This window comes from Anser anser (genome assembly GCF_964211835.1).
Source record: "Anser anser genome assembly, chromosome: 3".
NCBI lineage: Eukaryota > Metazoa > Chordata > Aves > Anseriformes > Anatidae > Anser > Anser anser.
This window is the reverse complement of record NC_139722.1, coordinates 53128764-53148794: the sequence shown is the minus strand read 5'-3', so window position 1 is coordinate 53148794 and position 20031 is coordinate 53128764. Positions and strand designations below refer to the sequence as shown.

The 20031-nt window shown below is 39.5% G+C and overlaps 2 protein-coding genes across 3 annotated transcripts in view; one reads left to right on the top strand and one right to left on the bottom strand.

Annotated features, from left to right (window-relative positions):
- The window catches only part of LOC310896699 (dermatan-sulfate epimerase), a 202226-nt gene that overhangs the window by 106881 nt on the left and 75314 nt on the right, over positions 1-20031 (bottom strand). The gene's annotated exons all lie outside the window — the stretch shown is intronic.
- COL10A1 (collagen type X alpha 1 chain) overlaps positions 1-20031 on the top strand; it is a 90097-nt gene that overhangs the window by 6547 nt on the left and 63519 nt on the right. The window contains exon 2 of one of the 2 annotated variants that reach the window (XM_083829316.1): positions 19754-19814. The gene's annotated coding sequence lies outside the window, so the exon portion shown is untranslated. Of the gene's footprint in view, positions 1-8533; positions 19815-20031 lie in introns of those variants that run through there. The other variant, XM_083829315.1, reaches the window with a different exon arrangement.

Genomic DNA, 20031 nt, shown 5'->3' with positions numbered 1-20031 from the left:
AGGAAGGATATACCTTGGAGACAGAACAGGATCCCTTGTTAAATTTGAGAGGAAATTATCTCTTTCTCAAAATAATTCACTTCCTTACTTTACATTGCCACACTAGTTTGCAATGTAACAGATCAGATTTATCAACCTGTATGAGATAAATGCATTTGATAACAATTCTTGTTTAATAATACTCTTGCAGCCCACTGGGTGAGTACTAAATCCACGCAAAGGCAACTACCCTTTGTTGGAGAAGCATATTCAGTAAAATCTGTCTGATTCTCCATGATACCATAATCCCTACAGCAATGTGTGAATGTCTTCAAAAGTGAGTATTCTACAGGTAGAAAAATCTGATTTTGTTCCATGGTTCAGAATGCCTTCTTATTGGTTTCACGCTTACCTATTCTCGGAAGTAAAAGACAGGTCATACAGTGATTACGCAAAGCCACAAAATCCATCTTTTTCTCTTCCTGTTAAAGCTTTATATGGGTCATTTGCTATAGAAATATTGCCATAGTGTTAATATTTCCTGGGAGACAACCTACCAGTGGGAAATTATCTTAAATATTCCAGAAATCCCCATCTTAGCCTATGCTGCTTAGTCAGGATGATGAAGCTACTGATCCTTATGCATTTGTCATATAAAATTGCTCTTTCCCATTGCAATATGTTTAAGATTATTTTTGTAGAACTATACAAAACACACAATAACTGTTTGCACCAAATACATTTTTTTCCAACAAACTTTGCATACGTCCTGGTTTCAGTTAGGACAGACTTTATGTCTGTTAGACTATACCTAGGGTCAACTCACACACCTTTAAAATACATTCCCTTGTAAACACATCATGAAAATATGCAAAACATTTTAGGACAGAAGGAGGAAATGGTTTTATTTAACTGAATAGTGCAAGATACAGATAAGAAGGTGGGAAATGGGATCTGTTTAGGATGTTGCTGTGGTCAAAAAGAAATGCTAGCACCTAATTTGACGGGAAGTCAAGTATCAGAATATATTTTTTTTAATAAAGCTGATGGGGCTTACTTGAATCCATTTGCTTGGCTGAAACATGCTGTTACAATTGATGTTGAAATGAAGTGCATAATGACGAAATAAAGTACAGACTACAGATATTTTATAATGAAAGTACGGGTCGCTGACAAACTTAAACAAACTGAAAGTCCTACTCAACTGTCCAGCTACACCAAGAAGACGTTACAGGTTATCGTATCACCTTTTTTGTAGCTCTCAAATGAAAATGGCTCTGGGGAGAAACTCAAATATTTTTTGAAGCTTTGAATGCGACAGGCATTTATCATAGTAAGAACGGAGTTGAATTTCTCCTAAATATTTTTACTGCAAGCAGCAGTACCACATAGCTCATATATATGTACATCTACATACATACACACTGTATACACCCTGCACACACACACACATATGTTTACATGTTGAAAAAAAAACATATTTTTCTGAAAATTGGCAATATTTTCTTGTCTCCCATGAAACTTCACACTAACGATAAGAAATGGTATTAATTTCAACCTCGTAGTCTATAACTGCAAACTCTTCAAATGGGTCCAGACAGACCAAGAGCTGTACGTAGACTCAAGTTTTGCTGGTTACCTAACATTCCTGTACAGATGCCACATCTACACTTCAGCAACAACCAGATGGACAACAAGAACCTGTAAGCAACAAGTACCAAAAGAGTGGGGTATGGGGAAGAAATAAATCTTAAAAGGAGGCATTTTAAACCATATCAGAAAATAAAAGACAATACAGAAGAGTCTGACAATAAGGAAGACTGCAACAGGTCACTCACCTCTCATCTATAAGATGTGCCTATATACCAAAAAAAAATTGTTACATATCTTGTGTGCTGTGATCTCATGGTTTCTCCAACTTGCACAGTTTGATAACACCTTCTACCGTAGGTGATGTACCACCCTCTTCCATTAAGCCTACTATGACATTTTGTTCCGTATAATGAAACTCTTATTGCCTGGGTTCTTTCACTAGCTATACTATTAATACAGATCTCCCCTCAACTCACGAATATACCAAGTATGGTTCATGGATTATGCCTGCAGTGCTTCATAAAACCAGTCCCTAGGTGGGACATCTAAACATTATTTCCAGTACTTGCATATTAAAGAAATGTTGACAAGAAGCTGTACCAAGAAAGGCTACTAGGAGGAGACCCAGAGAACTTAAACTATGAGAACAGTCATGTTATACATAGGCACCGCAGTGAGAAGTGGTAAAAATATATTTATTTGTCTCTAAGAAGCCTGAACAGCTTCTGGAAACAAAACCTACCTACATACATACATGTTTATCACACAAATAGTTCATCCATATGTTTCTGGCAAGAGGGAACAACTTCCCCGAGTGGAAACTCGTCCTGTTGGTGTTATTTCTCCGGTCCAGCGTGCAGCTGGTGCCATCTAGCGACAGGGGCCCACTGCCTCCAGCGAAGCCCGAGGACAACGAGCCGATGGCCCCACCAGGCCCCGAGCCCGGCAGGGCCGAGGGACAGCGGTGAAGGAGTGCTGCTGTAGGGGTTACTGTTGCTAGGCAGGGAGCAGTACCCTCACCGGGAGCTACTGCAGTCCCTCTGCTATCAAGAATGATCAAAACATGGATGTCGGGAGGAGAACATTGCCAGATAGCAATGATCCGCAAAGGGCATCCATCAGAGGTCACAGCTGCGGGTGCGGGAGGCTCAGTGGAAAAGACAGGATGATTTGACAGCTTAAAGACAAAGCTGAGTGAGAAATAATACCAGTCTTCAAGCATGTAAAAAGCTGCCTGGGGGAAGGAAAAAGAAAAGAAAAGGGAATAATCTGTCCCCTGAGACCAAAGTCAATGAGTCAGGAAGCAGTAAGCTTATGTCTCTGCAAGCAAGATTAGATTAGAAATGATAAGAAAGTTTCTAATTTTAAGGGTATTGACGCACTGGGAAAACTGCCTAGGGGGTTTTATGATCTTCATTAAGTGCAGGTCATTATAAAGAGGCTGGACAATTTACCTGTTAGAAGGGGAATTCTGAACCCATCCCATTGGTAGCGGTGAGGCAAACATAAGCTATCTTCTGTAGTTTCTTCAATATTTCTTAAAAAAATTCTTACATATTACATGTGAATCTGCACCCCCATGTCCACCCATTGCTTTAATGAATAGTGTGAGTGTTCATATTTATCCACCTCACCTACAGATAATGATGCCTATGATTATGTGAGAAACAAAATTTGTTTGTATGCTGTAAGGAGAATGAACTTAACAAGGAGCAGCAATACAGCTTTTGACTTCTTGCTATTAATACCACAGTTTTCACCGAACAAACAATATACAAGCTAGGGGTCCACACTGGTGAATTTATCAACACAAAAGAGAGACAAGCTGCCGACTTCAGGCTACTTCCATTGCAGACCATCCCTCTCCCATTTGTACCAGCTATCCTGCCACAGGAAGAGAGGAGAACACTGAATTTCAAATGCCCTTCTTTTGAGCACAAATCCTGTTTATTCTTATTATACTGTTATCTGACTGAGAGAAGAGAGAGAAGAAAAAAACAACTTGCTTTCTAGAAATTCAACAAGAGGTACAGTCTCATAAAATATGTTAAAAAAATTGCAAAACCAAATTAACTAATTGGGATGCAAAGTTCATCCCATAAATTTGTGTTGAGACCATATTAAGGATGATGGAAAAGCAGAAATTTTTAAAATTATACCTAAAGCACTGTTGAGAAGGTCCTTGCTGGTCAGCCCACCTACAAGCATTTTGGATGTTAGAGCCCAGGGAAATCTGTATTTAAAAATTATGAAGAAAAATCTTCCACGTGCTCTATTTGTGATCCTGCATTCTTTTCTCTCATGGCTTGAATCTTCATCTGTATTAACATTATCCAAACAAGGGCCAACAGATGAAAAGTAAACTTGTAAATATCACTTAATGTAAAATAGATCCCAAGTGAATGGTGGCTAGCCCAAATTAATTCCAGGAGTGAGCATGAGGAAGAGAAGAGTTTCTGTAAACAGAATTGTTCAAGAAACTATTGTTTTTAGCTCCTGAGTTTCTCTAGCATTCCAGATTTTTCCCTACTCCACATCTGGATGATACAGAAGCCCTTAAAAAAAGAAAAAGAAGTAAGGGGGAAACACGTGCACGCAGACTAGCAGTCACTTACTGTGCACAAGCCTGTTTTGCAAGCCAGGCAGAAGCACTGTCTCTGCCTTGCTGGAACACGGTTCCAGTCCGCTGAATCCTGGTGCTGACATGATTTTGTTTTTGTGCTTTAATCTCAGTTATCTGACCCTCTCCACTTCATATAGCAACAGGGACACAAACTTTACAATACCTCTCTGCTTATGGGTGTCCTAATTATCAAACCTGGAATTAGTGTCTGGCTCTGTATTTCAAGCTCACCCACTGGAAAACTCAGTCCAAAATTACAACTTAAATCTGGCAGAAAAAGTAATGACATGAACATGTCATTACTCTCATGTGCCACATCAGTGTATGAATAAAGACACCTGCTACGTTTAACCTCTTCTTTTTTCTTATTCTGATCGGAAATTAATTGTTAATGCAAAATTGTGCACTCTCACAGCCAGTTACACTGCCATTTTCTTGTAATAAATACCTCAACTTTTATTCAAATTTTGTTTTTATGAAAGAGTTGCAGGGATGCTAGCATGGGTCATTCATCTTGATAGCAATCCAGCATGCAAGCATGAAGAAATTCGCACATTCACAGATTCACAGATTTCTCTAGGTTGGAAGAGACCTCAAGATCATCGAGTCCAACCTCCGACCTAACACTAAGTACTCCACTAAACCATATCCCTAAGCTCTACATCTAAACGTCTTTTAAAGACCTCCAGGGATGGTGACTCCACCACCTCCCTGGGCAGCCAGTTCCAATGCTTAATAACCCTTTCGGTAAAGAAGTACTTCCTAACATCCAACCTAAAACTCCCCTGTCGCAACTTTAGCCCATTCCCCCTCGTCCTGTCACTAGGCACGTGGGAGAATAGACCAACCCCCACCTCTCTACAGCCTCCTTTCAGGTAACTGTAGAGAGCGATAAGGTCGCCCCTGAGCCTCCTCTTCTCCAGGCTGAACAAGCCCAGCTCCCTCAGCCGCTCCTCGTAAGACTTGTTCTCCAGACCCCTCACAAGCTTGGTCGCCCTTCTCTGGACTCGCTCGAGCACGTCCATGTCCTTCCTGTAGCGAGGGGCCCAAAACTGAACACAGTACTCGAGGTGCGGCCTCACCAGAGCCGAGTACAGGGGCACAATCACTTCCCTCGACCTGCTGGCCACACTGCTTCTTATACAGGCCAGGATGCCGTTGGCCTTCTTGGCTACCTGAGCACACTGCTGGCTCATATTCAGCCGACTATCCACCAATACTCCCAGGTCCTTCTCGGCCAGGCAGCTTTCCAGCCACTCATCTCCCAGCCTGTAGCTCTGCTTGGGGTTGTTGCAGTCCAGGTGCAGGACCCGGCACTTGGCCTTGTTGAACTTCATGCAGTTGACCTCAGCCCATCACTCCAGCCTATCCAGATCCTCCTGCAGAGCCTTCCTGCCCTCGAGCAGATCGACACACGCACTTAGCTTGGTGTCATCTGCAAACTTACTGAGGGTGCACTGGATGCCCTCATCCAGATCATCAATAAAGATATTAAAGAGGACCGGCCCGAGTACCGAGCCCTGGGGGACACCACTAGTGACCGGCCTCCAACCAGATTTGACTCCATTCACCACAACTCTCTGGGCCCGGCCATCCAGCCAGTTTCTAACCCAGCGAAGCGTACGCCAGTCATTAATGCAGCTACATCTGCAATTAGGCAGTGAAATACAAACTTTTTGGAAGATACATTTGGATGTATGTCCAAGGGTGCTCTGGTTTTAAAAGTGATCTCTTGCACCAGTGGATGGTAATATAAGCTGGTTAGATTGTAGGTATCTGGACAGACCTCTTTACCATTTCATGTTATTTGAGGTGTACAGGCTCTATCAAGTGAGAAATCTTGGATTTCTGAGGCCGTTTTTGTATGGATGTTTGCAGCCAGTAGGAGGAAAATCTGGAAACTTAAGGCAATTTATATTCTTGATAAAAATATTTAAGTTGCTACAGAACATCTCTTACAGTACTGTTGAAATGCTGTCAATGTTTCTGTTAATGCAGACTTCACAGGGATCAATCTTTCAGGTTTCTTGAAGTCATACATATATCTTTTTATGGAACATAATGCGTGAAAAAACATGTCTTTACTCATTTTGGTAATGTATCTGCTTGTGGTTCATCCACTATGACAGCATACCATACATCTGTTTTATTGTTGGACATGATTCTTTTTTGCAAGCCAATGATCCCAAACTGCTTACATTTGAAAACCCCAGTCACAAAAGATGAGGACTAATGTACTTGTTTTGAAAATACGTATATTAATATCAGAGCTATAGTAGTGCTGAGAAATGCACGGTGCCCCCTGAGCAGCAAACAACAGCTGGCTGATCTCAGGATGGTCTTATTTGCACAGGGACAATGCTCAATAGCTCAGGGCTCCTTTCTGCATTTCCTTGTGTTGACGAGAAGGAGCCTTTTCCTTGCTCACATCCTCAGGCAGCAGCCAGGAATAACGCTGATACCTCAGTGCCCCATGCAGCAGGGATAACAGAAGAGGCCAGAAGATGTGGCTCATACCCTGTCCCATCGTAGAGAGGGTGGCTGGGAACCCGTACCAGTTGTTACAGCAGTGGCCCCTCCTGGGCAACCTCCTGCTGGGCTCCTGGGTAGTGGGGTGCAGAGCAGGCCCCCCCCCCCGCCCCGTCAGTGGGCTTCCACCAACAGCCCTGCTCCACTTTGCTTCCCCTCCTGCTACACCCTCAGCAAAACACTTCCCCAATGAGAAAAAAAAAAACAGAAGGCAGAACTCTAGTTATCAATCCAATCCTCACTAGGCTGCAAGGAAGAAAGTTCTGCTGCTCACATCCCATGTACGTGGCGCTTAGCCAGCAATACCAAGAATTTATGGAAGGGAAAGACTGTAGGAACAATTTGCATTTATACATACAGTATGTCCAAACTGTTTGTAGATGCAGCTTCCATACAATAAAAAAACTCTTTCCTGAATATATGTGAAAGAAACCAGATCCCACACAAGCAGCTCTTTTATTTTCCAAACGGCAGGACTGATAATTAAGTCCCAAGAAAACAGATATGTAAAGAGTACTGTTTCAGCTTCCGGCTTTAAATTACCATTCACGCTGAAGGCAAAGACACACGGATAGCACAGTTTGCAAACAGCTCTGCAAAAATACATTCTGCAATAATTAGACTTAACGTTTTAATCCTTGTTCCCATATTTTTTAGACTGACATCTGAACATTACTGTCACATTCCTGTGTTAATATCATGTGGTATATGGTCTTTCTTTATTACCCACTTTCTACCAGAAGATATAAGCATGGAAAAAAATCACTGTTTATAGTGACACAGGAAACAAAGAACCCTCTATTTTTATAATTATAAAGCTCCTATCAGGACAAATCTTAAATTATATCAGCAATAGTGGCTATGTTGCAAATGCTTTTTAAAAGGATTTTTCCTGCTGCATAAAGACTCAGGACAAGCAAAAAGAAATAGAAATAAGATTTTTCTTTTGCCTTTATGAATGTGGAAATTGTCAGAAATCAGAAACCCTTAGAGCATCAAAGACATAACTCTGTCTAATAATACTACACCAGCTATCCTTACATGAAGATCTTTCAGGAAATTGCCCCTATTCACTGGTGTATTCACTGGTAAAGGCTGCTATATAACAAAATCCATATGTGCACGTATTACATATGTGAGTATAAGATGCAGTTGCACATTTTCTAGGGAAAATGTCATTATATCATTATAACTACAAGTTTATGGGCTAGTGGATAGAATGAATCAGTAACTTAATGAAATTGGAAAATGTCAGGTTTGTGTATACATAACATCTTTAAGAATCTTCAGAGAAATGACTATCATATCTTACGTGCTCATATAATTTCTATACATTGGTATCAAATTATGGTCTTTCCATATGTAAAAATTATTTAAAAAGTATTGTTGCCAGTAACAGAAAAAGGAATACAGAAAAAAGACAAAAATACATTTAGTTGTAAATAGAGATAATTTTCATACATGAGTCTTGCTGCAGGGAATTCCAAGTCCCTATAGGCAGCAAAGAGTTACTGTAATAGAAGGTATTTAAGTATACCTGTATAAGAACATATGAAAGTCATTCAAGAACACCCTGCCATGAGATGGACACCTCAGTAGAGACAGAGTCAGACTAGTAGATAGGATAAGCATTTTGGAAAGTCACAAATAAGTTAGAGATCTTCCTCATTAGGGATCTTCCAAAGTTGCCTGGCATGGTCCCGTGCAAACAGCTGTAGGTGTCCCTGCTTGAGCAGGGGGGTAGGCTTAGATGACCCCCAGAGCTCCCTTCCAACCTCAACCATTCTGTGATTCTGTGGTTCTGTAAAAATCATAGAGAGTAAGTTGTGTGGTTCTTCAGTTGCATGAAGTACTCAATTGCCAAAGCTGGGTGTGTAAATTGTGATCGTACAGTTTGCTTGTTAGCCTGTAATCTGTGCTATTACACTTTTTTTTTATTTATTTTTTTCAAAATATGGGCATACACCTAACATACCAACAAAGATCTTAAACAGCACTGACTCCTGAGGAACACCACTCATTATTGATCTCCACTTGGACATTGAGCCGTTGACTGCAACTCTTTGAGTGCAACCATTCAGCCAATTCCTTGCCCACCAAGTGGTCCACCTGTCAAATCCATGTCTCCCCACGACAAGGATATCATAAGCAGACAATAAAAACTGTTCTAGGACGTAAAACAGAGCAGCATGTAAGATCGGTAGCAACGACAAGATAATCAAGTAGAAAAATACATGATAGTCTAGAGGAAAAAAATATATACTTATAAGTGAGAACAAATGAAATCAATTCAAGAACTGACTGCTTTGGACAGATTTGATACAGGCAGGACTGGCAGAACAGTCAATATTTAGGTTAATTGCAATATGACTGGAAAAATTAGTCACCTTTGAGTTGCCTTGATGTCAGTAGTTATTTGGATGCCAAAGTTGCGTTCTCAGTGATTATAGTGCTGTTCATTAAGTCAGTAATGTGACTGCATTTATAGAATATAATCATTTATTTACAGAAATGCATTGTTAAAAATATGAGTAGAGCATTGGACACTGTTATGAATGGAAACATACAGAAAGGATATAATAAAAAATTTCTTGGAATTTTTACTCATTGAGAGCAGCCCTGCAGGGAAAGACTCACGAGTTCTAGTGGACAAAAAGCTCAATATGAGCCAGCAGTGCGTGCTTGCAGCCCAGAAGGCCAACTGCATCCTGGGCTGCATCAACAGAGGGGTGGCCAGCAGGTCGAGGGAGGGGATTATGCCCCTCTGCTCTGCCCTTGTGAGGCCACTCTTGGAGTACTGAATCCAGTTCTGGGGTCCCCAGCACAAGAAGGATGTGGAAATGTTAGAGCAGGTCCAGAGGAGGACCACAAAGTTGATCAGAGGGCTGGAGTACCTCTCCCATGAAGAAAGGCTGAGAGAGCTGGAGATGTTCAGCCTGGAGAAGGCTCCAAGGAGACCTCACTGTGGCCTTTCAGTACTTAAAGGGGGCTTATAAAAAGGATGGAGAGGGACTCTGTATTTGGGTAGATAGTGACAGGACAAGAGGGAATGGTTTTAACCTAAAAGAGGGGAGATTTAGATTAGAGGTTAGGAGGAAATTCTTCACTCAGAGTGTAGCGAGGCACTGGCACGGGTTGCCCAGAGAGGCTCTGCATGCCCCATCCCTGGAGGCGTTCAAGACCAGGTTAGATTAGGCCCTGAGCAACCTGATCTAGTGGGTGGCATCCTTGCCTATGGCAGGGGGGTTGGAACTAAATGATCTTTAAGGTTCCTTCCAACCTGAGCCATTCTGTGATTCTATCATTCTAAGTGCTACGGAGAAACAAAATCAATATGCAGCAGGCTGTCTGAGTAACTTCTGGTTCTTTCTATACACTTTGAAATCTGTGTATCCACTGGTGCTTGAACATACCTGTGTATTATTAAAAGATATTTTATAGATTGGTAGAAGCATGCCTCTTAAGGATTTGTTCATATTCCCATGGCAAAATGAATACTGACTTCAGAGGGATAAAGGTCTTCAATGATTTTATCCTCTTAGATATGATAAGAGAGAGCCTGAGCATCAGTTACTGAAGTTTTATACACTCCAAAGACACAACCTGATTTTGTTCTTAGTCCTGCCCTCATTTTAATTTCTAAGGGTGTATTGCAAATGATTGCAAGTGATCAAATGAGTAAATTTAAGCAGTTGCCATCTGGCAGCTGAAAACTTGTAGCTGCACACCTGCTTTCTTTCCTCCCTCGTTTAGGCTAACATTTTATTTCACAGTGGGGACAGGTTAACCAATCACATATGCAATCAGTCACTACATCTCACCTGACAGGCAGTAACTTTTAAAGCCATTTGCAAGGCCAGGAACATGCCCCATGTAAAATGCCGATCTAAAAACACCTTTCACAGTACTCATCTGGGAAGTTTAAACTCTTATTTCCAGCTTCTTTAAGTGCCCTCCAGTTAAGCCAAACAAAATGGATACAGATTCGATTGTGGGTCTCCCAGACTGGGAAAAGCACTCTGGCTTATGAAGAGAACTAAGCCAAAGAGTTTACAGTATTTCCCCACAGCACAATAAGCAGCTTGTCTGAGTGACTTACAATCTTAGGCACACAAGAAACATTTCAATTGGTACATACAAAGTTTGTCTACACAATGTGTCTCATTTGTTCCCTAGTCAACCTTATTTGAGTTGTAAGCTCGTATCTCAATTTTAATACTGCAGAACTTCATCACTACAGCTCATAACCAGAAATGAAAACTGGCTTATTCAAAGCCTTCTGCCATGACAGAGACTTTTTTATCCCCCAATAATGTTGTAATATGAAATATCAAGTTCTTGTGTAGCAGGTGAGAACTGAAGCACCATAACATGTCTTACACTGATAAATGAAGCAGGAATTTGTTTTTACAGAAATTGTTAGTATTCTGGCAATCATGTTATGAATTATGGCAATAACACAAAGCTAAAGAGAAATTTCAACTTCATTATTCAACAATAATGTTTTCAGTAAGGAGACTTTTCTGATCTCAGTGAGACAGCATTTAAAGTATGTAATAATCTACTAAAACTGCTAATTTCAGACAGTTCTTTTGTTGTGAGAAAGCTTGTAACATGGATTGTAAACTCTCTTCTATGCTAATCTCTGTCATTATATTCCGTCTGACTTTCTCAGGCATCTGTGAAGCTCCTGCTTTCTCAAGTATTCTGTATCACCTGCATTGCTATCCACACTACCTGTTCATGATGGCCTGTTCCTGATCCTTCTAAAAGGGATTTGTAATATCAGTTTCAGCAAGAGTAGGAATAAACCCTTGAAATACCCCAAGTTAGATGTATGCAGAAAGCTCTCCCCTCTTCACAATCTGGTATACTAAAACATAAGTCCAGTCCAGAACCAAGGATAATTTATATTCCCAAAATAGGTACTCTAGAAATATTCTGGGAATAATTTCAGTTAGGAGAACATATTTACATGCCTTTTTTTTTTTCTTTTTCTTTTTTTTTCTAGCTTGACAGACACAAGTAACTTTCTATTACCTATAAAAAACAAATAAAAAATGAACGACCCCCTCCCCACAAGCTATGTTTCTAACACAAAGTTTCCAAAATGAGAATGACACCTTCTTTTTTCTTTTAATTCTGTAAGCAAAAGAGCTAGAAATACAATACAATAATATTGGTATGGAAGGATTACTTATAGCGAAGATGGGATTGACTTCTAGAAGGATTCAGAACCATATAGGAAGGTATAAGCATTGCTCTTTGTATTTACTGCAATGACATGATGAGTGTTTCTGCGAAAATATTGATGGAACGAAATTATATTATATAATAAGATTTTATAATCATTTTACAAATCTTGTAAAGAGTGATGAAAAAGCCTCATTACTATGATGTGATTATAAGCCTGTATTCGTTTTTTTTCTCCGTGAGTTTTCACCAAGCACTGTCTCTGATGAACCACCAGAGGGAGCAAGTTTCTCAGAGGAGAGAATGACAGACTCTCTCCGCCAATAATAGCATTTCAGAATTGAGTAGGATGCAAAAGAGTTTAGTCAGACTACCTGCAACAGCTAAGGATACTCCAGTGAAGCAAAGCCCTTCAGCTTGAGAGGAAATACGTAAAAGAAGACATGAAACAACACAAAAAGTTAAGATGTACTGCAACTGGACAGCTGCAGATTTTTACACACGCAAAAAATCTTCTGTTACTGACTATAGGATAAAGAATTAACAGCCTTGTAATCTTCATCTAGAATAGACTACTTCAATACTACAGTTTTTAAAAATCAACTCACACTCCTCCTTCACAGCACAAAGTCCTAGATTCATTTGTAAGTCACACCTCCGTCCTTAGAAGATGGTTAAAAAAAGCTGGAGAAATGATCAAAGTCAAACCCAGCTATGCAATGGTCTGAGTTACTTCAGAAAACAAACAAACAAACAAACAAACAAACAAACAAAAACCCCACAACTATACCACATACTTTAGTCTTCCATTAAGGACTAATCTTAGAAAAGGCCCAAAAGAAGCAGCTCTTCAAATCAGTTGTCTCTCTGATGATTCATGTCTACAGAACCTGGATCAGAAACAGAAATGACCTTGCTGCTGAGGAACCAGGAATCAAAACTGTTCAGCTATCCTTAAGGATTGACCAGGAGACTATGTATGACTGTATCTTTAATGCTGTTTAAGATTTAGCAGTGATAAAAATCCCTACATGTCACTACATTGGGCCCAGATTCGTCCATAAGACATTGTCACCCAGTACACGCTCAGGTCCTATCCCAAGGGACAACCATCATGACTGCTGTCCTGTTGCTGGTGGTGCTCTGCTCCTGAGTGACCCACAGACCTCTACAGTCATGTGTAGTCTTTCCATTATCATTAGTACAATTTCTCCTCATGGAAAATTTTTCAGCTTTCTGAACTTTTCAGACTACTTGTGGCCATCAGTTTTTATTTACAATGCAGCATTTTCATTTTAATTCATTTTCCCTCCTGAAATTTATGACAGATTTTAAACCACAGTTCTCTTTCCCAAACAATAATTAAATTCCTTCCACATTTACAAAAAAAAATGATATGTCAGGGTATGTTCAATTTTCATCAAAATTAATTTATAGGCACAAAGAAACAGGTTTATATATAACACAAAAAGTAATCTTTGTTTGCTGGAATTAGATGGTCAAAAGCTCTTTCCTGGAGTCTCTAGTATCCACAGAAGACAGATGTAATTGTTGCTATATAGAAAAGACTATTCATCTGCTTAATTGACTATGTCATATATATGCCTAAAAAATAAAGCTTGCTAATATTTTATATAGCCTCTCACTGTCTCCTGCTGGCATTTCCCTTAGAGTTTCTCTTGACATATGATGAAAATCTTTCAGAGGTGTCCTCATAGTTCACATAGAGAAATATTCCCGTGGCAGCAGATCACAGGGAAACATTGCACATCCATCACAGTACTGATACTGCAGTTACAGTGAAAGATGAGTGATGTACATCAGGAAACACTTTGCTCTTTAGAAAACAACCTCCATCTTTGAGGGTGATCCACTACTAGTATAATACCAAACTTCTGCCTCCATTTGGTACTGAACTCACAAGGATTTCAAGTAAAATGTACTTACATCATCATCATCAAATACCATTTATTTTCTTTATAGCCCAAGCATGTTTAATTAGGTACTTGAGATAAGAATCACTCCACCTAACTAAATAAGGTTAAACCTAAAACACACACAGTTTTTAAATACCAAATCTCATCGGGATTAATTATGGCTTAGAGGCCTCAGAGAGAGAGGCCTTTGAGAGCCTGAAGAGTACATTATAAATTTTGTTGTTTCTATGTTGAAGAAATATCATGTACTCATTTCCCACCAATTTATCTACAGTTGATTAATTTAAGATGCCACACATGACAATTTCTACTTTGAGGACTCCACTTTGCTCGTGAGAATAAAAACAGTACAGCTCCCCCAATGCTCCCCCAAACCTTCTATTTTGTACTTGTCATCATCTAAGAACACGCAGTACAGACCCCCGAAGACATAGCCCTGCACTTGTGAAACGTTTCACTACAGTTGCACCAATTAATCAACTGTAACTATCTATCTAAACTAACATGTTTATAGGATACAGGCCAAAAGTGTCTTTTTAGAAAAATGAATATATTTTTATAGATGCTTCATCATCAACACGTACCAAATCCAATACATGGCAAATTTTTAACCAAGGATAGGCTTGAAGTAATACATACTTTCAAGCAATCAAATGGCATCTAATAACGTGGAGTACTGCAACTATATGATTCAGAATCTAAATAATCTATTACAAGAAACCAAATGTTTCACAAAGTGTAGCAGACTGGGACATCTTTAATGATCACAAATATGTTAAAATCCCTATACTTGTATTATGAATCTTCATGTTTTGCTGTTGGCCTGACCTGATAAAACTACAGAAGAATTAGAATGAAAATAGTGAATAATTCTGATGTTTCATACTCAAAAGATAAAACTATATAAGCAACATATTTAGTGGCTAAGTGTCAAAAGCAACCCTTAATAGCTTGGAGACTTTAAGGAAAAACAATGTAGTTATGTTAAACTAATCATTCTGCTGTTGACCCCTGTTATTTCCAAATTCTTAAATAATGATTATCTGAGTTCTGTCAATTTAGAAGTAAAGCTTTTATCTAATTTGACCTTTTTTTAAACAAACCAAAAGTACTTGAAGAAAATTTACTCTGGTGTGCTTACAGTCTTGTAGGACCAAGGGTCTGATGTGCACATCATCTTATTCCTCTGTGCTCTATAGGGTGAGTGGTGCCAGGTCCAACCTGTTAGCAAGTAATTCATTGTAGGCAGTACATACAGGAAGGGCTGTTTCAAACAGGGAAAAAAGTTTGTGGTGCTTTTGGAGTTTTGTTTTCAATGCAAGAACACTCTGTGTCAGAAATGAGGAAGAGAAGAAGCTGCTATAGGGCCAAGACTGGGAAAGAGAGGAAGAAGGGACAAAGAGCTACCTCTTGAGTATGGTTTCTGGTGAGGGAGCACCAAAATGAGCAGAAAGCAGAATTGATTAAATATTTCTTAGAGCCTCTCAAATCAGTATTGTAGTAAAGTGACTCATATTACATTGTCTTCAAGTACTTTATGATCACATGGGAGAAAGGTACTAATCATCCCAGATCATCATATTCATGGCAAGAAGCAAAGAACTGGGTACATGGACCACACAAAAAGAATGACTAAAAGACAGTACTTTGCAAGATACCCTGCAGCTGTATCTGTCAGTTAGAAGTCTATCAAATAATAATAATACCAAAAAAATAATTAGGAAATCCCTTATTGTCTCTAACTATCTCATGTAGCATTAGGAAGATTTCTAACATCTGAAATCATGGTATCTTCCTGTTTCCAAAGTATAGGCTGAAAAAGGGAAACTGTCCTGGTATCTGCCAATGTGAGTGTTGCTGGGGTGCAAGCACCCCCCATGACAGGGATAGTACAGGAGACGAACACATGCATGGGAAATGTCACACTTGCCAAGCAACTTGCCTGTATGATAGAAACCTTCAGGTGCTCATCCCCAGGTGTGTAGCATGACTTATAATCTGTTCTCCAAAATCATGCATACACACCTCATGGCTGCATTGTTTCTCTGCTCATAACTGCTCAGTTGCTACACTGCCCTTGCAGCTGCTTAAAAATTAGGGAGGCTCTGAAATGAGATTTTAAGTAATCCAGAGTGAACACAAGTCATGGTTTCTTTGATTCTGTCCACAAACGACATCGCTCTGTCTCCTTCACATTATTTTGTGACTTGAAGGTCTGTTGTTGAGGTCATACTGTGCTGTGAAACACTGCACTGATCTTTTTTCTTACAGAGCTGCTCTTATAACTATTTTGAAATGCTGAACTTTACTTTGCAGCACATAAAACCTACAGTATATGACTCTTGTTGTCCAGTGACTGTGATGTTTCAGCTACCATGACTAGCATGGTACTCCTTCATCCTGGCTGCATCTTTTCACCTGAAGTACCAAGATCTGGGGTCCCCAGGTATTTAGGGAGGTTATGAGAGTTCAGCAGTTTCTATGGGAAGCCACTTATGTTTTCATTTTCTTTGGATCACTGATATTTACCTTATCCAACTGGAGCTTATGTTTACTCACAGATTTGACCCAGTGGCACTTTGGGGTGAGAAGGCTCACAGCCAGCCTCCTTTCAGCAACCCAAACCCAAAGAGAGGCCATGAACGCCACAACGACTTCCTCTGAGTGGACAGTCCGGCAATGAAGCTTTTTCTAATGCACCTTTTTCTCAAAGAAATGATTTTGTGATTATAGTTTATAAACAGCACAACTCTGCCACAAAATTGGTTTGCAGAGTCTGTGGAGCTTTTAAAGACTGGAGAGGGTTTGAACGAAAGAAACATAACTAATTTCATAAACTCTACACAGCGTTATTCCCTCCTGGTGAGGGGTAGAGAGGTCACTGTAATTAGGGAGTTTGTACTTCACCTGACCTCAGTAGATAAACTTATTAGATGTCGGATCACTTCACTTGCCCTTTTTAAGCCCTACAGAAGAGACTGCCTGGCACCTACACATGCGACTGAGCTCCAGCAGTGCTGTCACCGGCTCCCTTCTTGAAACAACCCTTTCCAGCAGTCTCGCATACCACACAGGTCTCGCAGTTCAACTGTCAGCCTCCCAGAGACCACTAAATAGTTGGCAGTCCAACAGGTCTGAGATCTTTCCTGTTTGGTTTTGCTCTATAAGACGAGTAGTTAGTGCAAAAACATAGGAGACTTAAAGGATTTCACCAGTGGTGTTCACCACCTGGGTTTTTGTTTCTCTTGCTTTCTATGCAGTCAGCTGGCCATTATCCTCCAGCCATTTGGGAGTTAGTTTCCTCTGAAATACACATTAATGTCATATACTGGCTTTCATGCTGGAAAGAGGATGCATGCTGTATCCCCAGTGACTGTGGCAAAACTTCACACTGTTTCCAAATTTACCAGCAAGACAGTTCGAGCCTCCTTCTAAAGACTGATGTAAGCTACCAGAGTGATATTTCTGTGTTAAAGGAGTTATCTAGCTTCCCGACAGATTTTTCTTTGACTCCTATAAGTCCCCCCAAATAGCACATGATCATGTATCATTTTTTGGTTTTAGTTTTGTCAGAAAAATAAATTATCACCTGTATTAAATATCACCTGATATTTTAGCAGCTACTTATCTGTTGTTAATGGAAAAAGATGTAAAATTTGCTTATTTCAGCCTACTTAAACTGCATACAGGTTTTGGCTCCTTTTCTTCTCTTGTCCTTTTCTAACTCTTCTGATCTACTTATTTATTTATTAAGAAGTTAATCTCTTTACCTCAAAATTTAATTACAGTTACAACATAGCTGGCACAGCACAGAGAGGGATATAAATATCCTTAGATTCAGATCCCATATCAGAATTAGATCCCAGATCTCATCAATATTCCTTCATTTTTAACCTTTAAAAGTTTGTATAACACTACCACTATACACCCAGTTTTGAAGAACTTTATACATTTGACCATAAACATTCAGTCCAGGTTTATATTAGGAAACAAGTTTATATTTAGCAAGCAAGTTTATATTTAGCAAATCTCTGCTTTGGGCTTGTAAAGCTGCTTTGCTAACTTCAAACTACGTAAATCCAAGGAGAAGTACCTTAAAGTACCTATTTAATATAAAAATGTTTGTAAATAACATTTATTATTTTAGGAAGGGGAGCATTTATACTATTCAACTTTTCCACACCAGCTTCTCTGATTTATTTATACAGAGACTGAGGCAGGTCCAGGTGGTGATTGGGAACAATAGCTCAACACAGGTGCTAACTCTGCAGAGGGAACATCACAGAAAGTTAACTGCTAATGTTTCACTGGCAACTAATTGCTTCTGCTCAGGTTAAATAATTAGCAAACTGAAGAGTTCTGAATGAATGAATAATAAATATATTTAAAAACAGCAAACAAATCACCTTTTAAGTTTTCATTCATCCCAAGAAATCCTGAAACAATTCACTTACAAGACTTACCCAAGGAGAACACAATTTCTTTTTCCAGTTCATGAGGTCAGGAAAAAGTTGTTGGCAATCAAACAGACCTTTCATTATTAGTCTGTAGGATCTAGTAAGAATTTTTTCTTGAACGGTTTTCTTTTCCAGAACTGGGAAGTATTGGTTTCCTTCTCTCCCTACTAATGACTAAGGCACAGTGACTCTGCTACGCTGGTCAGAGATTCTTTTCTCTGGACAATTTAAGTGTGGCATGAAAGCAAGTCCTGTCCAGGTCAGCTTTAATAGCAAGGATGATTCTAGCCAGGGATTGTGGTTTCCCTCAAGACTTCATTTAAATATCTTGGGAGCACAAATATAAAACTCCATTAGCAGCTTGCTATATTTTAGTTTTCAGAACCAAAGCCCTAGTGTGCTTTGTAATGCAGAGGAACAGCTAGGATATTGAGAAATATTGCTGGTTTTAATTAATAAATCTATAGAAACAAAAATATGGAATATTGTTTGAACAACAAATACAGGCACAACTAATGGCTCAATACCCCTACTTCTTTATTTTTCTTTGCTGCTAGGAAATCTAGAACTAGAAATGAATAAATTGAACACCAACAGTGCTGTCTTCCTAAAATATATATATATACGTATATTATGTTTTTGATTGCTATAAAAATGTTCCCTTGATGTCACTCTTCCCAGGAACTAGAACAATATTCACTTTTCACTCCAGTCAGAAGAACTACTGCAGTTGCAGTCCAAGCACATTTATCTTCTTAACTTCACCAGGTGTTTTGCTCTTTTCCTGTACCAATCCTTTTTCTTCATCCTCCTTAGAACAGGCTGGTAAAGTCACAGAAGAATAACAGGATAAAACCTATGCTCCACAGACATTTGTATCAGGTATGTGGTCTAGCAGATCACACACTTTTGCACCAGGTCAGGTGTGGGAATGACCATATCATTTTCCCATTTCCCAATGCACACCATAGTAAGCTCTTTATGCCAATGTTATGACTTTGTGCTGTTTTTATACTAAATGCAGATTGAATACCTGATCCTTTCTAAAGTTTGAATGGCAGAGACCTCAAAGAAAGCCTGCCAGGACGAAGTTAATCTGATGATATTTCAGGAAAGAAATCTTATCAGCAAGTGATTTACACTACACAAGTGCTTTATGTCATGTGGTGCTCTGGATGAGGCATTAGGAGCACTAAGCTGGCTTCAGTTCACCATTGAATCCAAAAGCACACGTATTCAAGTTCAATATTCAAACGAACGTGAGTGAAGATGCTCAGACACTAAGCACGTTTCTAAATGTACCCTTTTACCATTGTATACAATTACACCAATTTTATAACAGCTACAATAGTTTCTACTTGCTGAAAACACTGACTCCACAAAAGCTTTGCTTTCTTTGGACTTCCATATTGATTAACATAGTCTGTTTTCCTCTGTTACAGGAATACCTGTGTGTGCAAGAAAAATTCTGGCAAAGTCCTTAAAACATATGAGATTGCAGAGGTAAGCAGCACTGGGAGCTTGTCTGCCCAACAGTTCTTCCACGGCAGCTTTCATTGCATTCATTACATTCATTACAGTGTTGTATAAAGAGTCAGAAGCTCCCAAAGCAGTTAGTGCCAACACTGATGAGTCCTACACCGTGATGGGTCCTACACAAGAGCTCTCCCATGAGAAGCACATACAATCCCAGCTAGGTGACACTGCAATTACGTGGTGA